We start from the raw sequence: 16,871 nt of genomic DNA, 5'->3' as shown, positions 1-16,871 counted from the left end.
ATACATGGATAGTTCCACAGATGTAAACAAATCAGAATCAGAAGTCCTGCCAAGTAAGTTTTAACTTGGTAATGCGTGGATAGAGAGGGTCGGTAGTGGGCAGTAATGAAGAGGCCTCAGCCCCTGCTGAGGGTTGGAGCTGGAGGATGGAGGCAGGACTGGCCCACTGTATTTCAAGGTGAATTTATTTTATTTTGTTAATCCTGCAAGGGAAATTACATTTTTTCACTGTTTTACACACAGGAAACACACCTGATACACACACACACACACACAGATGCTCAGGACATATACGTGCACAAATGGAGAGATGTCAGAGTGAGGGGCTGCTGCTGCCCGTGGACAGGTCCCCGGAGGAGTTGGGGGTTTGGTGCCTTGCTCAAGGGACCCTCAGTCCACACTCTTGAACCAGCAACCCTCTGGTTCCCAACCTAACTTCCCACGAACTGAGCTACTGCCACCCCTACATAGCACAGCAGGAGCACATTCAGAATCGGCTAAAACATGCAGAAACACCATAGTGGTCTGTGAACATTTTAATAGAAGATGCAGCAGTGAAGGAGAAGCAACAATGAATTCACCCTTCTGTAGCCTAGGGTGCTTAGCAGCACCAAAGAGGGATGCACTCACAGAAATACCATATTCATGTCTGCACATCCCACAAACAGTGTTTCTCCAGTTCCGGAAATTGCCCAACATACGTAGAAAAGCACAATACCCCACTGAACAGTCAAATATCTAATAGCCTATTGGTTGTAATTACCTGCTGAAATTCCATTATTGGGAGAAAAAAAAAGGCTGGTAATTACATTTTTGAATTTTACTGTGGTTAAATTATCAGTCTTGTGCCCCCACTGTTAAAAAATATGAATGTCCGACACATCATTATCATGTGTGTCATGAACTACTACAAACTACTAGTTGTAGTCACTGTTCCATTATCTTTTACTGTGATTGTTATTGTCACTGTTCATTTCAACCCCTACCAGCCGTCAGACACCGCCTACCGAGAGCCCCGCTCTGTCCGAGGTTTCTTCCTAAAAGGGAGTTTTTCCTCGCCACTGTCACACTGTTGCTTGCTCTGGGGGGGACTACTAGAACTGTTGGGTCCTTGTAAATTATAGTGTGGTCTAGACCTACTCTGTAAAGTGTCTCGAGATAACTCTTGTTATGAATTGATACCATGAATAAAGCTGAATTGAATTGAATTGAATCATCATCCCATCTGTTCACCCATAGCCCTGAAAACATGTTGGCCATACAAGGATTTTAGCAAGTCACCACATGTGAAAGCAATCTACACAATTTGTCCTTGGCTAAATACCAACAATGAAGACATTTATGACGTCACACTTGTTGCTGATATTTAGATTGTCACACATCGAAAGCAACACATCACATTTATCAAACCAGGGGGACTGACATATTAGGAATAATATTTACTTGAACTTAACATCTGTGACAAAAAATCCTGCAGATGAAAGCCTGAGGGAGCAAGATAATTGGCAAGACATCACTGCAAATTGGAAGTTAAAAGGCCAGCCTTTCCTTCAAAACTTCACAGTAAAATAAATCTATTGATCTGACAAACCCAATTAAGTTATTAAAAGATGATTACAAAATAAACGCTAATGTTTTGTCATCTTAATTTGGTTTGAACAAGGTCAATCACTGCCGCATGTCCCTTTGAAGCTTTAGAAGTGAGTGACTGCTCATCTGTTACCACCACAGGTCAGAGTGTCTCTAATCAATAGCCTCATCTCTTCCCTCAAAGAGTGAACTCATTGGAATGCTCCAGAGGCTTATGGGAGGAAGTACACACAGTCCTTGACCATGATATGCTGTTTAAAATGTAAATGACCCTCTGAATAATGGGACAAGTCAGCAATGAATATGCAGACGACCACAAATTAGTTTTGCTCATCTCATAAATAATTTCTGGGTTTTTGGCATTTTGAAGGACTCAGGCTTGTTGTTTCTCCACCAAAACCAGGGACCTTTATTCATTTAACCCAGAGGTATGGAAAGTCCATGCATCTATAACCTTGTTCCCTAGTATGCTTGGGTGATCTTACCACACATGAACAGCAACAAACATAGTTGTGAAACAATCAAGTCCAGACCACGCCAGCCAAAATCTGATGTGGTCAGAATTGCCTCTTTGGTTAGATAAATGTCCTGAGCCAGGATCAGGTGCAATCCAGCCATTTTCTGATGGATCAATATCAGCTATGTAAAACCCTATCCATTCCCAATCCTTTGTTTGCTTCTGGTACAGCAGTCAAGAATGGCCAACCATTACCCAATGCATCTACAATGATGAAAGCGAGAAGTGTGCAGTTACAATCAATTACTGAAGATTAGTGGCATTCATTGGCAAGCAGAGCTGTCTGGGGAAGCAGATATGTCACAGCAAATAAGAGGCATTGCAATAGTAGACTGATACTCCTTACTTTATGAACTTTATATAAAACTACACAGTACACAATATATGGAATACAATATGAAACCATCAAAGAAAAGCAGTAATGATGACAATAATGAGAGCTATGCAGCTGTCAGAGATATTTAAAATGCTTTACCAATCTTAAATTAGACCCACTTAAATTTTGTGTGTGCACTCTGAGCTGTATTATCTAGGAAATTCTATGTATCAGATTGGATTCAATCCAACATCAAAGGACTAGTGGGCTGATAAAAATAAAAGATAGTATGTCTTCTGTGGACAAAACGACGTGTAGCCAGATGTAGTTCTGTAGGCTGTTGTTTATGTCCTATTCAGGGTTTTCAGTTGCCCTTTAAATGTTTGATACGTTTCACAGTGTTCCTTACTTTCTAAGAGATTAGAACTCAATTTTTTCAATAAAATAATCTTACTTATTTCCCATTTGCTGGACTTTACTTTGATGTTTGTTTGTTTTTGGTGCTTTCTTTGGCAGATAAAGTATGCCTGCACATTACTTTCAGATCAGCTCAAAGGGCTTGACTGCTTTGTGCAGGTACAAAAGCGTAAAGATAAGACTTGTAGCAAGCAAAAGTGAGAAATACATTATTTGGCCATGCTGCTGAACATTATTGATGAGTCTTGTTTTTAAGCAATTGTGCTTATATTAGCCTTGGTTTTTAGAACACAGAGCTGAATATAAAATAAGGCATGTTTTCCTGACAGTCACTACACAAGTCAATACAAGACACCACAATGCTAGAAAAGAGTTGTAAAGGCGTCTGAAATAAATGATTGAGATTTTATTAAATCAACCCTATCTGTAAGCTTTGTTTGGGTGGGCATGTCTTGACTTCTCCCTCTGTCACTTAAGTTTCTTCTAAAAAGCAATCATGGATACCAATATAAATGCACTTTTCCATTTACTTAAAAAATGTTCACTGAAAACAGCAACATTTAGCAAAAGGGTGAATTTGGTGGTTTCTAGCCTTTATGTGATATTCCTGATAAATTTTAATACCTGAATATTGCTGAATGAATGCACTTTTTCAAAGATTACATTGCTTTGTTTTATCTCCAAAGCACCATAATGTAGGGAAGACAACAAGGTTTTTGCCAAGTGCCAGTAAGCTGATCAAAAGGTTAAAAGTGAATAAATCTCCAATCTTGTTAATCTTTATTTGAACTAAATGGAAGTTGAGCACTCATGTGAAAATGTTCCTGTATCCAGAATGGAAATACTCATCATATTCACTATTTTGTGCACAAAACATGTGGATAGTCTTTACTATGTTGCATTGAAGAAGAGGACAAGAAAAGGATTTACCCTACCCTGGTCCCAAATCACATGAGGTTAGTTAGCACAGAACTACGCAGCAAGGCAAGGAGAGGGGAGAAAAACAAGCTAATCAACATGCAGAGACAGGAAGCCGAGTGAGTCCGAGTCAAGCTGCCAGGCAGCCAGATAAAGATCTGTCTGACATGTAGCCTTTTAAATAATCCACTTGTAAGTACACCATTTAGAAACATTAGCACCCAGCATGAAAAAAGTCTGATGGTGGGGGTGGGGGGGGGCATACCATGTGGAGACCTCTGAGACATACAAATGTTAGAAGTCAGTCCTTAAAACCCAAAGCAACTGCTGCTGATCCCCTAGAGAGTTCTAGTTACTCTTTTGAGAAAAGAGACATGAGTTCCCTGCTTTTATGTAGATGTTATGTAACAATGGTGAGACAGGACTGGGAATTGTCTAATGGGATGGACTGCAACACTAGAAGCAGGTGATGTTGGCTAAAACATTCCCTGTCAGTTTGCATTTTAAACGCTTCACGAAGTAAGTCAAATCCGGTTTGTGCAACCCCTGTTTGCAGTCTGACTTTCCCGCCCCCTGATTCTGCCAGGCCTTGCTATTTTGATGAGAAAAGGCTAAACACAATCCCAGGAAAGGACATGCTTGATGTGAAAACAGACTGATGACTGCTTGCATTTGAAGCCTTCTCTGTGTAATGCAAAGGAACCAGCGTGGGAATCAGACAGAAGTTTGTCCCACTTATAAAGGACTAGAAAAGTCAGAGCCTTTATGAGGGGCTCAGTGAACGTGTCTGCCACGTTAATTGCTTTGTGACAATTGAAGGCTTTAAATAAATCTGCACCATTTCAAGTGACTGGAGCTTTTTCAAAAAAAAATCTGTTTACTTTGTCAATTAATTATCTTAAATACTGTACGCAACATGACCTGGCTGAAAGTAGAACTTCAAAACTGCTGGGAGGCTCCAAAGCTCAGACATGGATATAATAAGGCTTATTAGTGAGGAAGACACACAAAGCAATAAGCAGCCTTTCTTAAGACTCAACTATCCCAAATGGCTTAACTACACTATTCCACACTATTTCAGATAGAACAATTGTATCTTCAGATTTGAGATTAAAAGGAACTTCTTCTAGAAAGTTATATTTCTCTGAAGTTGGTTCCTACTTCATGTCAAGGATAAGGTTCATATCTCTATATAGGCCCTGACAAAGAAAGATATTGGTGGGAAACTTATTATCCTTGTGCTTAGGAACAATGGGACATTTCTTTTACGCCACATCTTTGGTGTCATAAATTTGGTTCTTTGGTTTTCTCTCCTAAATACATGGCCAAAGTAAACTTAAACTGAAGATGCACAGATTGTGTGCACTAAAGTGAGGACGTGTGAGTATACATTTGAGTTTGTGTGCATGTCCGTGCATGCAGTGGTGGGGGGGCTCATACCTATGCTGAAAAATAGAGCCAGACCGCACAGCGCATCTTGAGCTATAAATCAGTGCCCTGGTCAACCGGGCCAAGAGCATTTTCAGACCTATTTGCAGGAGATAATGCCAGCTATTCCTCCCAGCCCAAGGGACAGGACAGCCAGCCTCATGAATCATTGCCCTTTTAGAGGAGCTGCAGCATGGATCTCACCTTGCTATATCCATTGGGTTCTCTTGACTCTTCCTGGTAGCAGTGGAGGAAACTGTGACCAAAGAGTTCCAAAAATCAGGTTATGAAGCATAAAACCTATGTGCTAAACAATTTTTTTTCTTTTAAAGATAATTAAAAATTAAGAAAATAAAGATGGAAGTGCCACCTAAACTATTATTAAAACTGTTTTCACAAATGAACTCTGGATTATGTCCGAGGAATTAGATCCTGACGTAGTCCAGATTTTCCCTTTTGCATATTGCACACAACATAATAATTTCCGAGTCAGATGCGTTTCTCACTTATTGGACAAACTCGGTTTGATTTAGACGAGTGAGTTGCGCTGGGTAGAGCGTGCAGCAGACAGGACATGACGCATTTTACACCGCCTCACAGCGCCGTTCATTTAGACATTTGCGTTCTCACACAGAGCTCCGCCGGGTAATGTCTAGATATTTTCAGGTTTGCGGTGCATGTCTGAAAACAGCTTCAGTCTGCTGGTTAGGAATGCAATATTGCCAAATGCCTAAATAAGTACTTTCTTTCAAAGCTCAAAACAACTGCATCCATATTAAGTAAGGAGTTTGCGTTAGTTCACTAAATGACTAATGTGCCATGCCTTTGCCTGTTTATTAGTGCAACAGAATAGAATGAGGCTATTTTACTGAGTGAGCATTGACTTTCAATAAAGTCATTAAATAAATGATTAACTAATTAATCAATGTATTAATTAATGCCAACATATACATCTTATATGTATATATATATACACAGACATTTCCTACAGTGTTTAGTAACATGGCTAAACATGTCTGGCTCCAGTATTCTGGGTTGATCTATGGGGAATTGTAAAATGTTGTTTTATTAAAGCTCCTTTGGCCAGGCCTACCTTCTTCTTATCCACAGAACTTACAATGGATCAAAACTAGGATCACTTTAAATCAAAGTTTCTGAAACTGATCAGGCATGTAGTAATAGATGAACATGTAGATTAGGAGCTTATGCGCTTTTATGGCACATTTAATTTAATGTGTATTTAATATGTAAGTTTGTTTCTTGTGTAATGGCATATGTATTTTGTATGGCATCTTTTTTTTAAATAAAACTCCATCTAGCACTAAACATTGCAAAATAGCTCAGGCTGTATTTGCTATAATATGTAGTATTTGAGGTTTAGGGAATATTCATTACTTGTAGATCTGTCCCTATAAATATAAACATCCAAAATAGGTATTTATACAATGGACCTACCATGCTGTGCTGCAGTGGAACATAACCTGTAGACCTTACTGAAATGAAAAGCAGCCTTTTATCTAGTGTCCATACACATTAAATATACAATATATTCAATTAATTACAGATGGAACTAAATGATTTCCTGTTCCTCCATCACCTAAAGCATTCTATAACTTCATGCTGTGTTATCCAATTACTTTCTGACTACAGTTAGGGAAAATCAACAGCTAAACACAACATTGTGTACCATTGAAACATACTTATTGTGAGTCTGATGAATGCTGGTAATGTGCAACTACATACTGGGTAATTTATATTATCATTGCCCATGTTTATATATAAACAGGATACAGGAAACACCCTCCCGGTGATTCTTTATTGCCTGTTACTTCATTAAGGACTTGCTCAGAGATTTGCGAGTGCAACAGTTAACCATGTCTGTAATGGAAAGTATTACAACTTTCAATTTGAAATAGTATTTGATTAATTTAAGTACTACCAAACTGAGTTATCTTTTATTAAAATATCAACATTTTAACATGGTATGTGTCATAAACTGAAAAAGGTAAATTGTAAAAAATGAAGCATCCAATTAGTTGTACACCACTAACATGTATGGGTTAAAAAGACCAAATAGTGATAAAGATTGCACAATATTTTTAATTTAGTATTTAAAATCACATGATTTGTTCTCATATGTGCATGAAATAGGCTAGTATGTTTTAGTATTTTACTTAAAATTCCTAAAATAATATTGAAATCTATCTGTTTGTATATATACATGTTAAAGCGTAGAGAAGAATTAACACTCACATGCATACTTGGGAAAATTTCAATTTCTTACCATTTAAAACCATATCACTTGTAAACAGCACATATCTTAAAGATACATTATTGGCTTCTTTACAGTCTGACCATATTTCAGTATTTGACAAGCACAAGCTGTAGCCCTGAGAGTAAATTATTTACAGTAAGTAGCCTCTTACTAAAGTCTTTAAATTAGTTTCAAGTTGTGAGAACAGCACTCTTTTAAGCCTTGCTCAGTCCTTAATTCAGTCACTGAATTATTTCATTACATGGCTTTATTAGAGTCACTTGTCTTCACTTGTGTCATACATTCACGTTTAATCAAATCACGGCATCTTGAAAAACATCTCCAACGCTAGCTGTGGAGGCTCTAAAGACAGTCTATGCTTGAAGCAAAAGCCACAAGCCACAGCAGCATTCAGATAGCATGGGAAATGTTGCAAATAAGCATCATCTGCACAGTTAAAATCCTGTTTACTTACATAAGTGTGCTTTCTATATTTTCTGTTCTTACTTATTCATTTCTTGACCATGAGCTCCAGTGAGACATGATGGACATGCTGTCAACACTAATGGTCTAGGATGGCATCAAGGCTCTGTCAGGAGGACACACTACTGTAGGTGCTCAGAGCCAAGGCCCTTGGTAGCCCTCCATGGATGAAGAGCTGACATCTTTGTCCCTACCGGCCACAGTGCCCTGCCTCCACTCCCTAAAATCCTATCCATCTGCCCTATCAGCGGGGCAGACACACTGCAAGGCATGCACTTTTTCCTTACTCAATGTTGTGCTTTAGCACGCCCTGCTAGTGCCAATAAGGGTTCCTGTGTTTTCACTGGTACAATCAACACATGGTCAGCTATTCAATTTTTGTTTCTGTAAGCAAAAACAATTGCTTTCGGCTTGTCTTGAGATAATGCCCATTATGTCAGCCTTCGTTAACTATTATGGTTCCAACTAGGCCTGCACGATATTGGAAAAATCTCACTTTGCAATAATTTTCCCCCTGTGATATACGTATACTGCAATATAAAAAAAAGAGAAAGCAATTTTTAAAAGATGACATAAATAGCTCTATTTGGAAATAATAAATCATTCCCGACTGCTAGGGATTTTGTGTTATGAGATTAGTGTTATGTTTCCAGCGTCGCGGCTCCGAACCGTAACGTTTGTTGGACCAGAGGGACCCCTTGTTTCTTTAGGCTAACTATATTAGCTTTAGCCTGGCTGGTAGCAGCTTTCCGCCTCTTTTCTTTAGGCTAACTATATTAGCTTTAGCCTGGCTGGTAGCAGCTTTCTGCTTGTTTCTTTAGGCTAACTATATTAGCGTTAATATAGTTGGCCGGGAGACGTAGTGATTATGTTGCAGTAATCAGGTGATTTAGTTTGTATTTGCAGCAAACATAAAACACTGACTACTGTAGCTTCACTGACTCCCTATCGAAAACTACGCGCATCACTGAGTCAGTGGCAGCTGCTGCCTACGGTACTTTCCTACACACAGAGAGCCTCACTTCCCATAACAATAAACCCCGTTGGACTAACGTCGCGTACACACGTTGCCCACATGACTACTTGTCTTAAAGCGGAAGGGTCGGATGGTAATAATCATGTAAAAGGAGAATGGTGAAAGATTACTTTTAAATCAACCAGCAAAATATTTTTTGTGGCAATATCGCTACGTCCTGCGATGTGACGCGCATGCTCACATTGCAATGTCGATGCTAAAACACAATATCGTTCAGCCCTAGTTCCAACTGTCAATCATAAACTATTTTTACCCCTTCCATGAGCTAAAGGCATCATGGTGGAGTGGCTTGACAGTGTCTTGATACTGATTTCCAATCTGTTTTTCTAACAGTCAGCATGATTTTTGCACCTGAAAGTGCACATAAAATCTCTGACTGTCCATGTGCTTGTATAACTGTATTCTTGCCAAAACTGGTAATGGCTTGGACAGATATTCCCTTGAGGGAAGGAGCTTTTAGAGAAAAAAAGCACAGGGAAAAGCTACAATCTGCTGACATCCTTCCAATGAAAGAAAGAGTGCTCGTTAAAACTCGCAAAGGCTGATTCTCTATCAACATAAATGAAGAATATCCGTATGACTGTCAACTGTCAAACATTTTTGAAGCATTATTAGTTATGCAGCAAGTGTAACAGCATGTTAAGTGTCAATAGTGAATAATGAAGTAAATGCAAGAAGACAAGAAGGATGTTTTCAATCTCTCACAGGATAGGTTTGGTTGCCCGCTCTGCTATCATGAAAACGTGTTCCTAAATCCAGGCCAAGTTCAGTGTGAAAACTGACTCATTGTTCATTGCACTCAATGTTCAATCTACATAAGCTATGTGAATTTGTCAAATGTCTTCCATTCTCGAAACAAGGAGTTATGTGCCATTTAAGTCCAGCCTCAAGACAGCTGACTGTTTGACCTTCATGCAATGTTCTGTGTGTGTGTGTGTGTATGTGTGTGTGTGTGTGTGTGTGTGTGTGTGTTCTAATTACAGTAGAGACGAGCCTGAAAAGAGTAGGTTGACAATGACAAGGAAATGAATGACACCAGCCAGTGAGCCGTTGCTCCATTTGTCTGCATCGAGCATTTGTCTGAAGTAAAAGAGTGCGTCATCTGTGCACTTCTGCTGACTGGGCAAAGCCGAGAAACTGAGGTGTTACATGCGTGTCTCATGTTCCTGTCATTTCCCTAGTACATTTACCAATACACAAGATGTGGAGCTGTCTACTGTGCTATCACCCAGGATGAATATCCACACAAAGTCTATGTTAGGACGAAAGACGTAATAACCCACATGTGGCGACTGTAGGACATGAAGCTATTTGGGCTCTAATGATTCATAAAATCCACAGTTGGATTTGATGCATTACAGTGGCATCACCATTTTATATATTTCAACACTGCAGCAATAATGACTGCCTGAAAATGAGTCTCATATTTCAACTCACCCTCAACTTTATGAAAGTATACAACTATATTATTTGAGAGCCCAAAATTAAACAACATAGTGTTTCATTTCAACTGGTTTCCCAGCAGGATGACACAAAGCAATAGCAGCACTGTACAATGCAACAAACACAACCACATGTGGTTTCAAAACCGGAGATATCACTTGAGCTGAACAACCACAACACAGTATTGTTTGACAGATATTGAGTAAAATGCATGGTCATTGGTCAATTGTTTTCCTTCCAGGTATCAGCTCAAGCACACTGCATTGAGAGATGCTAAGTGGTACATTGTATTGGTATATCCCTAAAATTCATGTTATCATCAGTCTACTCTATACAGAGCATAGTTACCATTTCTTAATGTCCTCATGTAACTTAATGTATAGCCAGATCGATAAATTACTATATAAGGCAGATACTGGTCCTTGGGTACATTCTGAGAGCCCAAGGTGAAGTCTTCAAATTGCTTGATTTGACTGAACAGTCCAAAACCCCCAAATATTCAGAATGATACTGTATATAACTTAATAAAATAGTAAATGTAACATGCCAAAGGCAACAAAGCTAAGCAACAAAACAATTATTAAATTGGGAAGTGGTAATCGGATTTGAAACCAAAACCTTCCAAACAATTCCAATAAAGGATCGCTTCTACTGGAATCGTAATTTTTTAAACGATTCCAAGTCGGAATCGGTTCTCGATTCCCAACACTAATGAATTGCTTCACATAATTACGTTTACATTTCAGTGGAGAGAAGTTAACAAAGCAACTAGACATGCAGGTATCCTTATATGGGAAACAATGAAACATAATAAAACAATTACAACACCTGTACACAATCCACATTTATGTGTCCCACTGTGGTGAGAATGCAAAGCCATCTGGGACCATCTGACATCTAAGGGAAGGCAGATGAATAGCAACAGTTTCTACATCTCACTACAGTCTTTGGTATGCATACCAATAGGCGGCTAACTGCACATTGTGATTATGATATTCCACAGTTGTCTGAAAGTTCCATTTCTCCAGAAAATCTCTCAACAGCAAAAAGAGCAGTGATATTTTTAAGCTGTCAGCAAGTAATGCACTGAGAAAACCTTAACCTACTTCTTATCTTTGATATCTCAACTTGTAAATTTCCATTATAAATACAGCTCGATCTAGCAAACATGAAATGATCATGCAACTCTAATGCTGACTGTTGCTATTTTGATGGTGTCTATCTTCACTTGATCACTTATATTATGGTGATTGGTTAACAAAAACAAAAAGCAAAATTATCCAAACACAGATTGAGACCACCTTTGACCTTGTTGAAAACGGATCAAAAGAAAGTAAAGGCACCATTAATGACTGTAACTGAACACTGACGATGGTTGCTTCACGATAAAGCCATAGCCAATTATGTTTGTTGGAAGGTGTTTACTGTGATGTAGCTGCAGCTAATGTTGAGCTTTACTAATAAACTGAAGCATTAACAGAATACCGAAGTCCTAAAAGTTCCACAATTCAATTTCAACATCCGTCAATCATTAGTCTTTGTACTTTCTCTCCTCTTGCTCTTCAGCACCACTTTGACTCTGTAATGAGTTGTGTGTATTTAAGGATTAGGTGGTAAAAATATAATTAGGTCTTCTTGGTACATTTAAGTAATGGCTACCTTCTAACATTTGTTGATACAGAACAAGTGCAAAGAAGTCAAAAGGTCTTGACACAGCAAATTGCTTGAGCCAATTTTCACAGAACTTGGACAGCCGTTATGATTCACACACAATGCCTGGAGGAAAAATAGCTCTACCACTTACTGACAAGGCTGTATAATCCAAAGCATATGGACCCCCTATATCTAGCTGGTCCTTAAATTGAAAACAGGACTGATTCAAATGTGACCTTTCAATGTCATCCATATTCACTACTTCACTCAGCTGCACCAACACACTTTGAAGTAAAGACAACAAATCACACAAGGATTGGATAAAAATAGGCCATTCGTAGTGCAGGCCATTTTTAGGCTGTGTGTCTGTTTCCATGTTCCCCATTGCAGGGGTGCCCTGTAAAACATCAGTGTAAATGGTTTATAATGCCACCAGTGGACTCTGAAATGGGAGACCTGGTTTCAATCAGCAGTCAAATTGCTCCTACATTACCCTTGCAGACAGAGTAGTAAATCATTCTTTGCCTTTATTCTGCTGACGTTAAGGAACAAGCATTGTTAAAACTCCACCAAGCGTGCTGCTAAGAGCAGCCTGTCTTGATGTGGGGATGGGATGCAGGACAATAGAGGTTGCTCGCGGTGTTCATATAGACGCAAGTGTAAAACCTCCTGATGTCTAAGCAGAAAAGCAGCACAATTTGTATCTGTAGCAGAATCTTATAACCTATCGTAACTAGCCTGACTTGCAGTGTTAAACTTTAAGTTATAGTCTGGCTCATATAACCACCATGCCAAAGAGCCTCAGTACAACCAGTTTGAACCAGTTTGCCTAGTTAAAAAGAGTCCTTGGTTTCTCTGTGCCAACGCCCTGACAGTAGGTCAGTGAGGCATCTCAGAACAGTTATAATCCCCTATAAACCAGAGAAATGCTGATCCCGCCCACCACAGCCCAACACACTCTGGGCAAAACCTCTCATTATAACTCCCAGGCCCTGAAATTATCAAGATTTTACCCATATGGAAAGCACGAGAAAACATCAGTTGAGAGAGGGGTGTGCCGAGTGTTTTTTCAGTGTGTGGCCGCAGAGGAGCTGGTTTTCTTTAACAGCGCGTTTCAGCCGTGCCCACGCCATGGAGCACCGGAATATGAGGCAGCTGAGGCAGATGCTCTGGCTACTAGCCCCGGACCAGGCCCGCTAGAAATACCCAACACCACCACATACAAATGCTCACACAGGCCAGGGATTTACGCAGGACAACAACCCCAACAGATTAGTGCTGCACAATATATTGATGTTGTATCGATATCGCAATATGTGACTAGATATTTAGTAATTACTAGTAATTTTCTGAACTTACCAGACCGTTCTAGCTGTTCTATTATTTACCTCCAAGACATTAAATCCTTTCAGTAGAACATTTATCAAAAATCTCATTGTGTGTAAATAACATTTTGTTAAAGCACTAATAGTCAACCATACAATGTTGTTGCAATATCGACATCAAGGTATTTGGTCAAGCATATTGTGATATTTGATTTTCCCTATATTGCCCAGCCCTACCAACAGACACAGCATTACAATTGCGAGTAAATCCTTTTGAAGGAAGAATTTGTCATTCAAAAGTTTATAAAACAGGGTGGCCTGGTCACCCAAATTCAAAATGCAACACTGGTTACTGGTGTCCCTCCAACATTAGACCACGGGTCTTTTCATAATGTTTTGGTGGCTGCAATGTCAGCTAGCTGATGTTTCCTAATTGTTTCTATGTAGCCTAGCTTTTGCCAATATGTATGCCAAGCAGATGATGTCACCAGCTAAGTGCCTAGCTTTTTTTTCACAGGCACTCTTTCGAAAATATTCAGACACCAAATGAACTGTTGACTCTTTTGGACGGAAACAAAAGATGAAAGCACTGTGGTGATCCATTGTGGGCCCCAAAGGAGTCAGAAGGTTTAGGTCAAATAAGTCATGTGTCTTTTCAAGTAGTTGGAGTATAAAGTAGGCCTAATAGCTTGTGGGAATGTGTCAGTATTCAGCAAATAAACACCAGTGCACAAACCATGGTAGAAGTTATTAACATATTGTACAGAAAATGCCCAAAAGTTCATTGATTGTATTATGGCTTTCCCAGCCCACAAAAAGAGAGAATAAACAGGAAAATAAATCAGGGTACTCAGTAAAGAAACCAACAAAAGCTAGCCAACATGAAAAATGAAATCCTTAATACTTTAGCAGCATGGCACCTAACAGCAATGTCAACACAGGTTTAAATGATAAAGCATCTATATATAACTATATATATATCACCTGTCCTAACTCTGAATCCTAGATCCAAAGCGTTTCTGAGAGTCACTTACGTTATGAAAGAAATTCTAGTGAGACTATACTGCCTAATCGGCATTAGTCTTTGATTAAGTGTTGTCCTGTTTCGATTAGCCCACATGCAAAAGCCATATTTTATAGTAGGCTGTCCTACTGGGGCCTTTACTGTGTCGGCTACAGCCCATAGGACAGTTACCATTCAAATGACCCTGAATCGAGAGTGGAAATACACTGTGTCACTTTCTTTTCAGTAGGCAGAAGCTTAAGGTTAGAAACCCAAACATGCGCAGCAGGGCCAAGGATTCAGTTGTAGAAAGCCTCTGATGCAATTCCAAGAAACTAACCCACCCTGTTTCATCCTGTTACAGTTTGGCTCATGGTAAGGTATCTTCATTGTGTCTGTGACAACTTTAATCGGATTCATGCATTGATAAAGGACGGCCATGAGGCTAGTTCAGCATGTCAGTCTTGCTTCCAAATCCTTTCTTTAAATAAACCAAACAGGGCTGTGGGCTTGATGCAATGTTGAGAATCTTTCTTTGCATCCATCCTGTGTAAAAAACAACATTCCCCCTATTTTAGATCTGTTCCAGACCTGAGGAGGGCTTAGGCTCAGATGAAGTGGAGCACCAACAAAAGCTGTCACAAAAATGGTTTTACAATTGAATTCTCTAATGCATGATTGCTGGAATGTATGTTTTCCCCTCAGCTGCAAGGAGACAGTGCATGACATCAAACCTGTCTTCACGACGCGTGCTGCAGCAATGGTGACTTTTAAGGGCAGATGAATGACATACTGTACATCACAAGAGATTTTGAAAGAACTCGAATACCTGTCTCTGGTAATGATAAATAAAGAAAGAGAATTTCATCTGCCGGAGGCGCTCAGGCGCTGCTGACATGGTCACGCACTCATGCACGCGCACACATGAAGGGAAAAGGCAGGTTGAAGAGAGCTGTGGCTTGAACCTTATGGCAAAGCATTTCTAGCATAAGGTCAAAAATGGGAGCAGATCCTTACATTGCAATAAGACAAACAATTGAGTGAAGACAGGCTCACGCCCCACAGACCACCTGCTCCCATTATTTAATTAGTGATTCTCGACAGCTTTTCCGCTTGATTAAAGATTTCATCCCTGCAAAGACTACTGCTAACGTTACGTCAATTTGCTCACTGAAAAGTGCCTGCCCTCAGTTTATTGCCAAGTCTGCGCAGGTTTGTATAACGAAAATCACTTAGTAAAATAAGTGATTGAGACAAAAAAGTATGCTGCTCCTTTCCCCATCTACATTAATGTGACGTTATGTGGATATAGTATCTCTGCATTTATTGTAAACATGAATACCAAATATTTCTGTGAGACTCATTCAAGTAGACCAGGGATTTTTGCTCATGTCATTCGGCATTTAAATAAAAGTTAATGCTAGCTATACATTCAGGGTTTGCATACATAAAAACAGCAACAAACTGTATGCGTGGCTATCTGGCGTTAGCCGAAAACCGATTTGGCCAGACAGAGCCGGCTTACAAATATTAACCGTTAACGTTATACCTTTAAAAAGCATTTTCTAAGTTATTCCAGTTTACAAAACATGCCAAACAAACAGATAAATTAAGGCAAGTTCGCGAACGACAAAGCTAAAAGCTACGTCTCAAGTTTAATGGGGGACATTGAAAAAAAGATAACGGTGCACTTACTGAATCTCCTCTTTGTCACCGCCGTTGGCATTTCTCTCCTTCTCTGAACCGCTGCGTTTAGTCCTGTCTTCAGTTTGTAGCCAGCACAAAAATCCACTTTATGTAATTAACAGCCGCAAAACACAAGAGTTAGTACCAACCCAGAGAGTAAAAGAAAAGAGGGGGAAAGATACGAGTCCACTGCCAGAGGAACACGAGGTCCTATCCCGGTCGGCCGACCGGAGTCGTGGAGACTGGATCTATTCGTGGCAGCTCCCGTGTCTCGCTGCTAACGGGTTAACGTCAGCTCCGCTTAAGTGTTGAGTGTCGCTGCCTGCGCGCAAAAAGGCGAGAACAAATGTTATTTCTTCTTTTGCAAGTAAAATTATTCTTTTGCAAGTTATAAGCACAAGTCTGCATACAGCCCACCCCCCAGAAGGAGCTGTGGAAGGTAGGGAGTTGTTACGTCTCTCCCTTCACAGTCACGCTTCTTTCTGCCTCTGTGGAGAAAACACATACAGGTCGGTCAGCAGGATTTTCGGATTCACTCGGCTACACTCGCTGCTGTGTCCATTCATCCCTGCCCCTCAAGTCCAGCAGCCTCTGAAAACATGCACTAGACACAAGTGGATCCTCATACTTACGATTTGTACTTCACTGTTTGTACTAAGCACACGTTAAAGAAGAGACAATGAACCCATATTTGCAACGAGGGAACTTCGCTTAAGGTGATTTTGCAAGAAAATTATGATTTATGAGATATGACAGGAGGTTGGAGAGACAACTGAGGGTATATAAAAACTTTTTAATACAT

At 39.7% G+C, this 16,871-nt stretch overlaps 1 protein-coding gene across 25 annotated transcripts in view; it reads right to left on the bottom strand.

Annotated features, from left to right (window-relative positions):
• LOC117954876 (receptor-type tyrosine-protein phosphatase F) overlaps positions 1-16,557 on the bottom strand; it is a 170,369-nt gene extending 153,812 nt beyond the window's left edge. For 16 of the 25 annotated variants that reach the window (XM_034888920.1, XM_034888930.1, XM_034888923.1 and 13 more), the window contains exon 1: positions 16,079-16,557. The gene's annotated coding sequence lies outside the window, so the exon portion shown is untranslated. The remainder of the gene's footprint in view (positions 1-16,078) is intronic. The other 9 variants (XM_034888934.1, XM_034888948.1, XM_034888944.1 and 6 more) reach the window with 1 other exon arrangement.
• Positions 16,558-16,871: the final 314 nt, after the last annotated feature.

Source organism: Etheostoma cragini, chromosome 12, assembly GCF_013103735.1.
Source record: "Etheostoma cragini isolate CJK2018 chromosome 12, CSU_Ecrag_1.0, whole genome shotgun sequence".
NCBI lineage: Eukaryota > Metazoa > Chordata > Actinopteri > Perciformes > Percidae > Etheostoma > Etheostoma cragini.
This window is presented reverse-complemented; position numbering and strand designations above follow the sequence as displayed.